Source organism: Uranotaenia lowii, chromosome 1 (assembly GCF_029784155.1).
Source record: "Uranotaenia lowii strain MFRU-FL chromosome 1, ASM2978415v1, whole genome shotgun sequence".
In the NCBI taxonomy this organism is placed as follows: Eukaryota; Metazoa; Arthropoda; class Insecta; order Diptera; family Culicidae; genus Uranotaenia; species Uranotaenia lowii.
This window is the reverse complement of record NC_073691.1, coordinates 24,034,779-24,050,824: the sequence shown is the minus strand read 5'-3', so window position 1 is coordinate 24,050,824 and position 16,046 is coordinate 24,034,779.

Genomic DNA, 16,046 nt, shown 5'->3' with positions numbered 1-16,046 from the left:
GCAGCGGCCTAAAGAATACTGCCACTGGGATACTGGTCCATGTCGTAAGAGGCGACTTATCCAGTACTTCCCAGATACTTTTATCTCATATTTCTGTCTATTGGAAATCAATGAGGCTGTATCTGGGCGGGGGAGAAAATAGGTCAAGGTCAATTATTGCATACAGAGTTCAGAAGTTTTTCAAGCTCAAAACATTGGAAGGAAATGTTTTGAATCTGAATCAGTTTTAAATTCTTGCTAGTATTTTTTGACCTTTTGCGTATTTTCTCTCGAGAAGGGTATGCCAATAGTGCATATGTAGTACATGCATTTGCACAAGCTGTATTCTTCCATATTTTCTCGTTTTACCAATTTGGAATATGATTTTTCATTTAACAAATCTCTTTGCTCTCCTAGTAACTCCGTTCAATAAAATCTCTTCACAAGTGTTCAAATGTGAATCGCAAACGCATCGCTTACGGTCCCATCGCTTCTGAAATCATAGAAGAATATGAACAAAATTACATCAGTTATATCTGTTACGTCAAGCGCAAAATAAGTGTATTTTCCTTATAATGGACAAGTATTCAGTCCCTTCTATCTTTGGATTGGCAATAGAATTTTGTGGAGGTAAATGTCCGTTCATATAAAGATATTTAATTGTAAAAATTGCATCATGGTTATTCAATCATTGAAGCCGTACAAATATCGTTTCCGTGGAAATAAAATTAAAAAAAATATATATATTTTTGTTTAGGGTTGCCAAAAGGCTTCAATATTCCCTATTAAATCAAGTTTTTGATCAAAACTTGTATCGCATGTCGACAGTCATATCTGTTTCACCTAATATATGTCACTTCTCTTGTATTGTCACATGTTCCCTTAGCTTTAGAATGGTTATAGTGTTAAGAAGAGTCAAAGCTCCTTTAATATCGTACTCTGATATTTCGTATCATACGTCAATTCTGGTTCTGGAATCCACTGCTACAGCTTCGTGCAGTGTTAATATCGCTTGTATCAAATTTGGCGTCACAGAAGCTCATTGTAGTCGTCTAACCAGAGCGCTAACTGGTCAGTTAAATAAAAATATATAAAATCAAGACTTTGTGTTCTGAATCTCCTGTATGGTTAAGCTATGATTCAGAGGTACTATTGTACCTATATTTAGTTTGTACATGTCCCTGATTTGCCCGACTTCATTCTTTTTAATGTATGTCAGAATTGAACAAAGGAAGTTAAAAAAAGTTCTTATTTTCAATATTTATATTGAAAAAAAGCTTCATTGCTTAAAAATCCCTATGTGGACAGGCTAAACGCCAACTTTGCCATTATAAAATCGTTTATTTGCCCTCATTGTAGCATCCTGGTTAGAACATATTCTGATCATTGTAAACTCAAATCTCCTGAATTTTGTAGTTGTGAATATGATTCTTTTAGCTCATATATGCCTGTTTTTCGATTGCTTTTATGTACTCTCGCCTATCCTGATATAAGTGTATCTCACTCTAAGAATTTAAACTAAAATAACAATCTGTCATTTTTCACCCAATGTGGTTATAAGCTTCAATGCTTCAAAATTCCTACGTGGATCGGCTTTATGCCCTAAATATTTATTTATTTTCTAATCCTTTTATGGTTTTCAGGTTTCTCAGGTATATGATGAAATCTGTAAAAAAAAGGCTAGGCACAATTTTCCCGTTTGTTTGGATAACGTGCCGCTATCAAGCCTACCTCTTTTCTGATACCTGCTATTCACTAGGCCTTGGACAGCATCGCCTCACGGCCTGTTGGGCACTACTACATTGTAACGGATAGCCTAAGCTCAGTTGACGCAATACGCTCAATACGCCCGGGAAAGCACTCGCCGTTCTTCCTAGAGAAGATACGGGATATTTTGAGTGCTTTAACAAGACGTCGCTTTTCCATCACCTTTGTTTGGGTTCCCTCGCATTGCTCGATAGTGGGCAATGAGAAGGCAGACTCTCTGGCAAAGGTGGGGGCGACGGAAGGCGACACGTATCCACGTGAAATCGTCTTCAACGAATTCTACTTCTTGGTACGAGGGAACTCTCTTGTCAACTGGCAGCGCAAATGGAACGAGGATGACAAGGGTCGGTGGCTCCACTCGATTATCCCAAAGGTAATAAGCCTTAAACCATGGTTCAATAGATTGAACTTGAGTCGGGATTTTATTCGTATATTTTCCCGTCTCATGTTCAATCATTGTTCCTTAGACGCGGTACTCTATCGTTTTGACATTGCTGGTAGCAATTTGTGTAGTTGCGGCCAAGGTTACCATGACATCGAGCATATTGTTTGGTCGTGTGAGGTCCATCTTGTCGCCAGAACGAATTTAATAGACTCCCTTAGGGCCCGAGGAAAACCACCTAATGTTCCAGTTAGAGATGTACTAGCTGTGCTAGATTTGGACTACATGTTAGAAATCTACCTTTTTCTAAAAGCTATCGATCTTCGTCTATAATTTCTTTTTTATTTTCATATTTCCCTTTCTATCTTCCTTTATCCTCTCACAAAGTGTTAAGTTAAGAAAACAATTGTAAACAACAAAAGCGATTTTGGCTCCTTAAAGCCTAAAGGTATGAGCCGTTTCAAATAAAGAATTGTTAAAAAAAAATATTGTCACTAGAGAGACTGACGAAATGACACATATACAAGCTTGAATTATACACGCAGAAAAAGAAAGGGGAGTCGTTACAATAAAACGGTTTTGTTATTTTATTTTGTATTTCCCATGCAGATTTCTTTATAGCTATCACAAAAAACAAGAATCAAAATAATCACTAAAAATAGTTATTTCTCGCGTGAGCTTTCATTACGTCGAATGAAACAGAAACACCGAATCGAGAAAAACGCTTCTGAAATTTGAAGAGTGTTTTTCAAATCCTTTTTTCATTCCTTCGCCGATAACCCTTCAGAAAATACGCAATATTCATGGAAACTAATTGTGTCAGATATTCCACATTATGAATTTATTTTTTTGCAATTTTTAGAGCTATTTTTTAATCATATAGGAACATACGACATATTCAAACATAAATCGTTCATACGTCTGAACACATTCGTCGTTTGGAGGGGAAATTTGTTTCATTCGTCTCTTTTCTTTCGTCCTTTGATTCGTTCAAGTTGCACTTACGCCCAAATGTTTCTGATGCAAATACTATGGGAAATTTTCAATTTTCTCAGCGTAGTGGCTGTTTAATAAGTGAAATATCTAGTGCAGCGGTAAATTGGTGAGTAAATGCATAATGAAATGTGTGAATCGGGTGCGCCATCGGTCAAACCAGCTCGCTGCTGCTGATCAGCTTTCTGTTGCCGACCAGCTGGAGGGGAAATTTGTCTCATTCGTCCTTTGATTCGTTCAACTTGCACTTACGCCCAAATGTTTCTGTGGCAATTACCGGTAAATTTTCAATTTTCTCGGCATAGTGAATGTTAACTTATTGAGTTGTCGAGTGCAGCGGTAAATTTATTAGTTGCGTAATAAAAGTGTGAATCGGGTGATTGGGTGACTAACAGCAGCAGGCTGCTGCCGCTCAGCCTGATGCAGTTAGTTGTTAGGTTTGCTGCTACTGCTGCTGTTCGGTTTCTTTTCCTTACTGCATTATTTTACAGCGTTCGAAAGCCTGCTTCAGTATCGATTTAAGAACGCTTGAAAAGAAGAATCTGAAATAATATTCATTGCCAGGTTGATATTCTGACAACCTCTACCTGTATACACTTGTTTGCTCATGGAATCCATAGCGAATGTGCTAGGTTTTTTTCCTCTGCACATTCGCCGTTTGGAAGAAGGGACGTAAGCAACATTGAAATTGGCAATCAAGGTTTTGTTTCATTCGTCATTTTGGAAGTCTTAAATTTTATATATTAAAAGGGTTTAAATTGATTGTTTTATCAATCACATAGGTAGATAATGTTAGAATGAAGCTTTTTTAGTGAATATCTCTTTTTTTCAAATTTTGTTTCATTCGACGTAATGAAAGCTCACGCGAGATTTGCACACTCACATTTTTTATCACCTTGAATTGAAATTTGGTTTATTCTTAAGCGAAAAAGTGTTTATAATAATAATCGTGTACATGAAAAACGATAAGTTGAAAAAAAGAAAAAAAAAACACGAGAATTGCCCGGGAAGAATGTTTTTCCCATTGATAGTGCAGAACGGGAATGACCAGAAAAACAGGAAAGCCTGGTCCGCCGGTTCTTAAGGATCCGTTTCTCTTTAAGGGAGCCTGTATTCCAGTTAAAGTATATGGTTTTATGGTAAAACTGTTTTGTTATTTTTAATGACGTGGTTATTTTTAGGAAGATAAATGGCTTGCAGATTCAAAAGCCGAAATGATAACATTTTCCATCTATGCTGGAAGCCATCACCACTACCGCAGAGATGGATGAAATGCCAAAACTTCCAAGCCCATCTCCCACTGATCCTGGTGAAGGCAAGAATGGTCAGCAGTGTGGTGGTTATAGTCTACACTCAGGGGAAATCTTATTATAAATTTCATAAGATACATCTTATGAACCACTTTTTTGCGTCCAAACTAATTTTTCATAAGAGTCTTATGAAATTCTTTCAATTTTCGTACGATGTTCTTATGAAAAATAGAAGCAAAGGCATTGTGAAAAAATGATGAACACATTCAATCATAGCATCAGTTTTTTTTCATCATCTAACAGTACGAAGCAATCGCCAGTTCAAAGTTATTATAGTTTTCCTTCAATGTTTAATGTTATTGTTATCTCCGGAATGGTAAGTTCGATTTGATGTTTTTGGTGTGAACGTTGAATACATTAGTAAACTAAAATACATTATTTGTTTAGTTTTCAGCAAGCTGATCGGCAAAAAACGAAAGGTCGAAGATTAAGATGCGGCAAAAAAAAACTTTGATGGAGCCGTCTGTTGATGCACTGCTGATGGTGACCATGGAAGATTTAATTTTAAACAAATTTGGCAAACAATAAAGTAAATGTTTTCAGCATGAAATATCGAGAATTTTTATTATTAGAAAGTGAATTACTGTTTCCATAAGAATCTCTTATGAAAAGCAACAACCTCTCATTGAAGTAGGCGTTCATCTTCAGAATTCATTCGCGTCATAAGACAATCTTATGAATTTCATTAATTTTTCTTAAGGCGCCACTTCATAAGAGAATCTTATGGCATACATAATAGTATTTTTCTGAGTGTAGGATTGTAAAATGAATAATAATAAGAGCAAACGCACCAATAAGTGAGTATACGCGGCCCGGTTTTGCTCATTTCAGCGGACCGGTTTTGGGATACACACTCTTTCGCGCACCGGGCGGTAGCATAATTATTTTTAAATTTAGCATTGCACTGAGAAAACTTTTGAAGAAAATCTTAATCTTAAATTAATACGGACCGAGTAAATTTTCGGAGTCGTCCACCAAACGGCTCTTCTTATGTTACATGATCATTTTTGGTCATAAAATACGATGCTTTGAGTTTGTTTATCTGAAATTGAGTGAGAAAGGAAAAAATGTTATCAAAATTCATAGGTAGAAAAAAAGTTCTGAACAATATAAAATACAAAATAAATAACTCACCATCAGAACCAGTAATTGCACTTTCTCGTTCAATTCCTGGATAAACCCGAAAAAATGTAACGAAATTGCGAATTCAACTGGTTATTAAAAAAAAAAATCATCCAAAATTTTAATCTCATACATATTTTTTCTTAAAATGAATATCAACAAACATCCACACGCTGCGACGTCGTTTGTTTAATTCTGCTTAAATCTTCAACTTCTTTTTCTGTCCAACGTGCTGACTGAAATAGTTGCTGTTCCGAAAAACTGGGTCCCATTAGCTGCAAACTTATTGAGAGACCTCGTTTCGAAAGCCGAATTGGTAGGGACAGTGATGGAATGCCACCCATACGGTTGGATACAAAAATCCTGCACAGCGCACTGGTCTCGATTATTATTACTCCGAGAAAAATCCTTGAAGCTTCACTCAAGGTTGTGGGAGTCAGTAAAATGTTTACTACACGGAATGCACAATCAAAATTTTCAGAAAGCAATCGTCGGACTTGAAGGGCTTTTCGGAAATATTTCATGGAATTAGTTTTTGCGCAATAAAAAAAAGTTTCCGCTTTCCATTCGTTTGTTTAATTCTGCTTAAAACGGTAGAATTTTTTCAGTGCATGTTTGATCTCGCCCCTTTCTAGTGAGCAAATTTGGTGATTTTGTCGGTCCCGACGGCAACGGCCCTATTTTGCTCACCTTCATACTAACCCCCGGTGCGGTATGGAAGTGATTAAACTCGTGAGCATTTTCACTTTGCTCGCGATTGCTGCGGATGCCCTAAGATAATAAATCAATAAAGTTATTGCATTACCCTCCGTGCATGTGGAGTCATCAATGATTGTTAGATATATTGACTGATGATTGGGATTAGAAAGTGTGCGTGAAATCTGATGAGATGCATCAACTTCATTCTGTATTCCAACTTATCGGTGGACGGTCGCGGTTACTTACTACAAGCAGCAGTCGGCTTATTTTGTAGCTGTTTTGACGGTATACTAAACTAGGTAAATATACTGATTTACATTTGAAAAGGCGTACTAATATTTTTTTTCTAGCTGGTGAGTGAATGCCCTAAACAACAGCCGGCCGGCTAATCGGATACCATGGCGTTTACTCAAATTTCGGAACGTTGACAAATTGGCACTTTGCCTCGACTTTGGGCTGACATCAGCACCTTCTTGCTCTCTCGATGGTAGCAGGTTATGAAGGTGGAACTGTCGGCTGCCGCTGCTGCAGGATGGACAGTATCGTCTTTGGGAACCAGATCTGAGGGACGATAAAACTCATAGCTTAATATAGTGGTAGTATCATAAGATTTATTCTCTGTGGTTTTATTTAATAAAAGGTATTTGAAAAATAAAAATAAATTGTTTACAATTATGGGAAATCTAATAAATAACATACATCCGAAAAGAAACTAACCAAACTTTTGTTTTCATCTCGAATAATTTTGTTGTCCTAATTCGAATTCAATCTATTTTCATTCAAAAAATTTTATTATTTTGACAGAAAATATGGATTAGTTTTAAAAAGGGTGTATTTTATTTTTAATCAAACGATAAATTTAAATCGAATCGATGTTTTTTGTCAGTGTTATCAAAAATATATTTGTGCCTTTTCCCAACCAAAATTTTTATTATTTTTGGCCGAAATCTTATTATTTTTAAAATATATTTTTCTGCGTGTAAAATTTCAGAAACGTATCCATAATTTCAAATGCTATCATTTAAACAAGCCGAATCAACTTTTGAAGTACCTGATTCTTGGAAGAGCGCAATTGTATATGATCTCAAAAATTAATAAACTAACATCGTAGAAAAATGGACGGCTTCGATATATTCACAGCAAAGTAAATTCATCTGGTTCATTTTACCTCGATTCTTTTTACAAAAGAGGCTAACTAACAACTTTGAACAAGCCAGACGAACCAGTTATTTTATCCAGTTGAGCTTAAAATTAACAATCCAACGAAGAAATACAGATTCTATAGGCTTCTCTGAGCGGGCATTTTCACGCATCATATCTGTTTATATTAAGTGCTTCATGCTAGTTTGAAGCAATTCAAAAAACAGCGTTAAGCGTAAAATTTTGATAATGCAAATCAGAAATGTGTAACGAATCTTCAACATCAATTTGATCGAAACTCGTCAAATAGATACGACCCTTTCATAATTGACTAAAAGTTTGTTGTTTTGTTTTGTTTACATTTCATTTTCTTCTTGACAGTTCTCTCTGGTGTCCTTGAAGACATCTGGTGGCACAACCAAAAAACATAAAATTGATTCAAAACGGTCGTCGAGACTTTACACACTTTTCAAGGCTTAGCTTGTACATCAGTTCATCAGTGCAAAAATGACCAAAATTTACAAATAAAAATTGACAAAAATGACAAAACTGATTTTTGTTCATTTTTGCTATTTCGTCATTTTGGTCAATTTAGTCAATGTTATCCTTTAGCAGCTAAGAAAATTTTGTAAGTCTCCGTACACAAACATATCGGAAGGAAAGAATGTAACAAAGAAAACCGAAATTGTAAATGTTATTTACAGGGAAAAGCGGACACACGAATTAAATAATGTTAGATTTTAAAATCCCCAAAAAAAAAGAAAAAATAAAGTTAGATTTACATACTAAGAATTGACGAAGTGAAATTGGTACGTGCGACTCGCTTGAACAACAATATTAAACGCCCATGTGTTATTGTTTACATGCCGCTGGTTGGCGCGTCGATCTAAGGAGTATAAAATCACGCAGAGACGAACCAGCCAAAGCCTGAAAGTTTTCACAATAAAGACCAAAAAAATTTTGTCTATTTGATCCACTTTTTACAATTTCGGCAATTTTTTCAGTTTTGTCATTTTTTTTTTAAATTAGTATGGGAGAGTGGGGAATCATGGGCCACTTTTTTTCGTTGTTCCATAACTTCTTTATTATAAAAGATAAAATGAAAATAAAAAATGGTATGGTTTTCTACATTTTCAAGGTATCATAAGGTATTTTTTTTAAATTTTTAATAGTTTATTTTCCCCAAATTCTGACTGTTTGAAAAAAGCAATATTTTTTGGATTTTGAAAAATGGTGGGGAATCGTGGGCCACCAAATCCAAATTGACCAAATAACATGCAAAGTTTATGAGTTGACCCAAAACTGTGATTTCCTAATTCATTTCGTTATTTAAAAGCAATTTAAGATGATGAAATAAAAAAGAGAGCTGTGTTTGTTCGCATAGATTCAAAAACTTGGCTCGCGAACGTTTTGGCAAAATTTCTTATATATATAGGATGGACAAAATATTTTTCATAACTCTTCATTTGGCATAAGAAAACTTTGCAGATAGGTAAAACGTATTTTAAGTTCTGAAAGTGTATAAAAACATAAAAATATAGGTGGTTCAAGATGTGTGGCCCACGATTCCCCACAAGCTATGATTTGCAAATTGGTTGCCTTTGTGTGACTTATTGATTTTTCATCAAAAATTCCTTTTCCACCTGAAAGATCATGACAAAACTAAGATCATAAGCGTATGAGCATATTTTTGTTATGCACTTTAGGTTCCCCATCTATGAAATTAGCGGGTGTTTTTTTAATTATGTAAGTAAATTTTTCTAACTTTTTTTAGCTTGATAAATAAAAGAAGCATATGATGCGTATTTCAGTCAACAACATGTAGGAATATATGCTCACGCAAAGCGACGACGATGACAGTTGGTTTGAGATTTTTATCTCAACACACATCTGAGATATTACACGTTTCCCCATGGCCCACGATACCCCACTCTCCCCTATAATTTTTATAAATAGCAGTTTTGCAAGTTTTGTAGTTTTTTTTTGCAGTGCTAACAATTTATGCTGCTATTTATTTTATTAATTTTGGTTTTGTTTTTCATATATTTTGTTTCGGTTTATTATGTTATGTAAGTCATTTTAATAATCATCTTTAGTTTTCGTTATTTATATTAGGATTTTAGTTTGAAATTATTTTTATTTTTTTCATCTTTCTTATGTCGAAAGTTTTCTTCATTTTAACTTTTATTTAAATTAATTTTTATTAATTTTTTTCTAAATTTTTGACAACCCTAGTGTAGGGCTAATGCAAAACTGTTACATTGCCTACACTAAGGCGTTTAACGGTATCATGGGAAATGTTTCAGGATTGTTTGTAGTGTCCTTAGATGAATCTTACTCAATAATCGATGATTTCAATGATTTTTTTTAAATTAAACAGTAAACGATAAATAACTTCTAAAGTTTCCAGAAAAGTTAAAACAGAATCCAATTATCATAAATTAGTCTAATTATCATGCAGTACTTGGGAATGAAGTCGTTTTTTGCAAAGAACCTCAAACCTCACTCAAAGCAAACCAAACGGTTTGTTCGCTTGTCAGAAGAAATCTGCGGAAACAATCAGAATAAAGTCACATCCTCCAAGCACAAGAATAAACGCAGAGCAAAACCTCGGAAAATCTAATTACTAATAACAGTCTTAAAACGAGAACCACAAGCTTTTTCTTCCTTTCCCCACCGGGTGAGCCTTCGCACTCCTTTTCCGTGGAGTTTCGGCTGATGGCGTTTTGTTTTGCGACAGAATTATCTCAATCTATTTAATTTTTATTTTATTTCTCCCTCGTCCCTCCTCCCGAAAGGCCGGAGAAAAACCGCCTGGCGGACAAACACGCGGAAAAAGTTTCTGTGTTGTTGCGTTTGCGGAACTCCACCGTTTTAAGTATTCAAATACAACGACGATGTTCGCAGCATTCCTCCTCCTGCCCATGGATTGTCCAACTGTTAGTGAGTGGGAGAAATGGTGTCCTCATGATCCCCGTGACAATTTTCCTTCTAGTTCCAGGGAAAGAGTCACATTTTTACCGCGCTGGGAGAGGGCAAAAGGGGTAGCCAGAATCGAGGCACTTGGCAAGATAACAACCGAATTTTCATACCCGCTTTGAATTCAAATTGTCTCGTTGTAATTTTAATTACATTTTTTTCCTGCTGCGAGTTTGTTTCGGAAAAGTTTGAAGAGAAGCACGGGGGAAGGGGAATCTGGAAGCTGATAAGCGATGAAAATTTCCAAGCAGTAGTTAAAAAGGTTGATTCCGGACTATGACGGAAATGATTAAGTTGATACTCGTAGATGGTTCAACTTTAGGACTTCTTTTAAATTTTTAAGTACATACATTTTAACAGAGAATCTATCATGCAAAGAAGATCACATAACTCAAATTCTCATATGTTCGCTTAAGCTTTATAAATTCATTCACCCCTCTTTACATAAGTCAAATAATTTGTTTTGGGTCATGCAAATCTATCTGGAATCCTAGGGGAACAATTCATTACTGACCCTTAGATTCGAATGGAAAAACACTGAGAATTTGCTATGGCATTTTCCGGAAACCAAACCAGAGAATGACCATTTTCATGTACCTACATCTTCAGCGGATTCCTTTTTTGTCTTGTGGGAAAATTTGCTTTCCCAGCCTCAAATTGTTGTCCGAACAATGTGCGGGGAGCTGTTATTTATGCGCTCAAAAGTGCTCTCCTAATCGGAGTTGAATCGTAATTTAATTCCGAAGCTTGGAACTCCACCTTTGAAGGTGGAGGAAAAATTTCCCAGTACCGACAACAATAGCCACGATAGCCCCCCAGCCCGGTTCGAATTCCGGAAAGATTAATGGCATCCTAGGGAGAATCCTTTTCTAGATTGTTTGTTTTTAACTTTTTGCTGGACATCGGTAAACTGGGATGAAAGGATATACGAGCAACAACAAACTATTTGATTAAAGAAAAGTTTTTATCCAATTTCCATGGGAAATGGAATCAAATGTTTAAAACTTTTTCTGTTTACTACTTTTTTTTAGGGATGAGTTGATATACAGCAAAATTTTTGTTAGAAAATAAAACAAAACTTGTGCTTTGAAAAAATCAGGAGACTGAGAAATTTCAACTTAATACTTAATGTAAAAAGCGCCAGAATTCACAGGTACTGTTGAATTTTTAATATAGGATTTCAAAAACAACTGACAACAATAAATGGCTAATTGTTTGCAGAAAAGTATTCACGAATGAGAACAAAACAGTAACTTCATTAAGTATTGAAAAAGTAAAACGAAACCCTTAAATTTCCAACTCTTAAACGACAACTTTGAACTGCCAAAGTCTTCGCGCTAACTTCTCCTTCGATATGGTCGGTAAATAAACTTGATGCATGTCAATTAAGTCAAACAACCGCAACGCTTCTAAGCTACTTTGAAGTTTTCCGACAAAATCCGGGCATCGGATAAGTAGAGAGACCCCTTCTGGTTCCATCAAATCCACACACCACACACATGTGACCAGTATTTATCTTTCATGAGGAAAAGTTTTGGCTGCCGTCTTCGAGCCTTTTTGCGGTTTACGCAAAACGACGAAGAGATGAAGCTGGGCGGATAAAAAACAAAGAATTTGCGAGCGTCTTGACATTCTTGGTAGATCTATCATCTATACCCCAGAATAAAAAACGAAGGGGTTGAGTTTTCTTTCTCTCTCCAAAGCCAGTGTCTAATTCGGGTGCAAATAAAACTTTTGCCTAACAAGCCTGGTCAAACATCTGCCAGCCAAGATAAGGGTTGACAAACTTCCACAAGTCACTTCTTACCTACTCTTAAGATTCTTGTAAGGGGTATTTTTTGACTAGTTTTTCAGTGAATTTTGGGGAAGGGTGACTTCAAATGGCCATTAGTGCCCGGACGATTCATCATCATGTTTTCTGAATTCAATCACAAGACAATCATCTTAACGTACAAAAGTTTGACGAAACTGGATAGCACATTACCCGCACCATTATTGTTTCTGGAAGTTTGACCATGATGCAGGATTAGTTTTTGAAATATGAAACAACAGCTAAATCTAAATTGAACCAGGATGTTTATAATATTTAAGACTAGATTAGGAGTTGAAAAATTTTATACCTAGGATCTGTCGTTCTTCCCTAATTGAATTTTGGCTTTCCGAGCTCTGGAATCGAACTATAAATTTCACACTTTCAAATTCATAATCAAGAATCGAATTTTTCTCATCCATATAACAAATGGTAATGAAATACACTTAACGTTGAAGAAAAGTGCTTTTATTTATACACATTTTTTCCTGATTTTCGATGGCAGAAGCTTAAATATGCTGCATAATTTTAAGCAGAATTCTAAATCCACTGTTGACATACCGCCGAACGGGGCATCATACAACAGAAGGTATAGATCAGGCATGTCAAACTGGGGGTTTGCGGGCCGCATGCGGCCCGCGGCCTTGGTCGATGCGGCCCGCGTAGCCCCGTCTTAAATTGTCACAAAAAATACCACTGATTTTTATGTAAAATGTTACTGCAAAAAACTAAAGTTGAATGTAACGTTTTCAACTTAATGCAAATATTTTTCGATATTCAAATTTCCTCTCAGAAAAACATGCGAAACATTGTTGCTCTGAACCACAGTTTGAGGTGGTTCCCGGTTCCGTGTAAGATTGTGTGTAAACATTCATAGCGTTAACAACATAAATATCTTCCAAGTATTTCGGTTCTATTATTTTTGTTTTACCGAAGGAACAACAGACATATTGTGATATTTTTTAAATTGAAGATGTAGGTGAGCCTGAATATCAACTTTATTCATTGTGAAAAAGCACATCCTGAATAATCAAAAATTTTCCTTGATTAAATTTGTAGCTCTGAATAATTTTATTTCAGTGACCACTTGTCTAACGTTCAGTTAATTTTGCGGTAAGTGTGTTGGTTGCACCGGAATTGAACAAAAACATATCCGTCCGCTTGAGTCTTCTTAATGTCTCAAACCTATCCGAATGCGTGAGTATAAACCGCATACATTTTCAATAACACTAGTTAATAATATTTTTTATTCGTAGTTGTAGTTGTAGTGTTTGTCCGTTCAAAATGAAGATGAAGATAAAATTATGAAAATCTGAAATAAGCACTAAATCAAGATTTTAATACAACTAATGCTGCAAAACTGCTTGCGAAAATAAGGGAGACCGATAGAAATTTCAAATTTACTCATTTCCGTGGCTTGAATCATCGCCAATTTTCGACATTTTTAGAAGACATTGGAAATGAATTCGATTGTGTTCCCTACTACACAGAAGTACGCTGGCTTTCCTGGCACAAAATATTAAAAAGATTTTTTTTGCTACGAGAGGAAATAATATTATTTTTGGAAATGAAATGTGAACCTGTTGAACCTTTTCAAGCAGATGACCGGGTTCAGGATTTGGCATTTGCCGTTGATCTCACTGGCCACCTACAAGATTTGAAATATCATTAAAAAATGTCAGTCGTTTCGATGAATTTGTTCCGTGAGTTAAAATATAAACTGGTTTTAATTCTTCCTCGACCATATGATTAGAATTTTCTTGTTTCGGCCACTGATTAGTTGGTTCGTAAAGAAATTCCGGACCATTAAACCACGCGCTGTTCGAGTCGAGTGGTGGTACTTGCCCCCACTTCGTTAACACATCCGCTATATTTTGTTTACTGGGAACCCAGCGCCACTCAGAAATATTTGTCAATTCTTGGATTTCGCCAATCCGAAACGCGACGAAAGTTTTGAACTTGTCCGATCGTATCCAACTGAGAGTCGTTTGTGAATCTGTCCAAAAAAGGGTTTTAGAAATATTCAATGAATGGTTTTGCTTAATGACTTGATGCATTTTTGCTCCTAACACTGCTGCCATCAACTCCAAACGAGGTATAGACTGTTGCTTCAAAGGTGCAACTTTTGATTTCGCCATAACAAGTGCACATTTGATTCCACCGGTCCACGTAACCCTGAAGTACGCGACACATCCATACGCGCTCTCGCTAGCGTCAGTAAATATGTGAAGATCCAATGATGTAATTTTGTTCGAATGAATCTGACCGAGGTAACATCTGGGAATACAGATAGTCTTAACGGAGGGAAGAAAATCAATCCAACGTTGCCAAGTATTCAAACATTCATTGCTTATTTCATCATCCCAGTCGCATCCGCTACGCCAAAGATCCTGGATCAGCATTTTTCCGTGCACGGTAAATGGCGCCAGAAGTCCTAACTGGTCAAAAAACCCCATCACACAACTTAATACGATTCGTTTAGTCGGTTTTTTGTTGCTTTCCAGATACACTCTGATATCTTCTCTGTGGTCGGTGGAAAATGAAAAACAATCTTCTTAAGGATTCCAGATGATTCCCAAAACCCGTTCATTTTCCGATTTTTTATCTTTGTTGAAGTGGACGATCTGTTCGGCTTTGGGTTCTCCTACGCGCTTAAGAACCTCACTGGAGTTTGACACCCAGTTTCGAAGCTCGAATTCTCCTTTCGAATGAATGTACTTTACTTGTAAAGCCCTTTCTGCTGCCTGGTCTTCCGTATCGGTGCTGTCATAGTAGTCGTCCACGTAGTGTTTATCGGTTATGGCGGTAACTGCTTCGGGATACTGCTTGATAAACTCTTCAGCATTTCGGTTTTTGACGAACTGGGCTGAGCAAGGCGAGCAAGTGGAGCCAAACGTCGCAACATCCATAACAAATGTCTTGAATTTTTCGTTCACATTGGTGCGAAACAGGAAACGCTGAGCCTGTCGATCTTCCTTCCGAATTCGCAACTGGTGATACATTTCGCGAATGTCTGCACCAAACGCGATCCGTCGTTCTCGGAACCTGCTTATAACTGCTGGTAATGACACTAACATGTCAGGGCCTTTAAGCAATTGTGAATTCAGTGATACTCCGGATACCGTAGCAGCTGCGTCCCATACTAGACGCACTTTTCCTGGTTTTTTTGGATTCAAAACCACATTGAGCGGAAGATACCAGCACTTGTTGGATAACGTTGATGCTAATTCTTGAGGTGTTGCCTCATGAGCGTAGTGTTTTTCTTGATAATCTTGTATCTGTTGACATACATTTGCGAACAAATCAGGAGTCTTTAGCAGTCGATTTTCCAACTGTTTTGCTCGCCGTATCGCCATATGATAGCCGTCAGGAAATTTTGGATCGTTAGTATTCCATAATAGACCTGTTTCAAACCTGTCACCGACTCTAACAGTGGTGCTTTCGAGGATTTCTCTGGCTCGTACATTTTCAGCAGATTCTCGTGGACTTCCCGATACTGTGGCTTCTTCGAGGGTGTATTGCAGTTTTATGAGGTCATGCAAATCTTCGTTGCTCACTTCTACATGAACGCCAAAAAATTCCGAAGGTTCCATGAAATTTCGCCTACCCGCAGGGCCATAAACAGCCCAACCAAGCTTAGACCGAACTGCGATAGGGTCTCCTATGCCACCCATTTTCGTTTCCAGTGGGGCCATTAAATGTAAATTGTTGAGACCTATGAGTAGACCAGGGCGGGTTCTTTCATACGATTAAATAGGCAGGCCACTTAGATGCGTATGTGATTCAACCAGCTCTTCAAAACTCATTGATTGGTTGGGTAGTTTTAATTCATCCACTGAGCGAACTCCATCTAACCACCAACGTT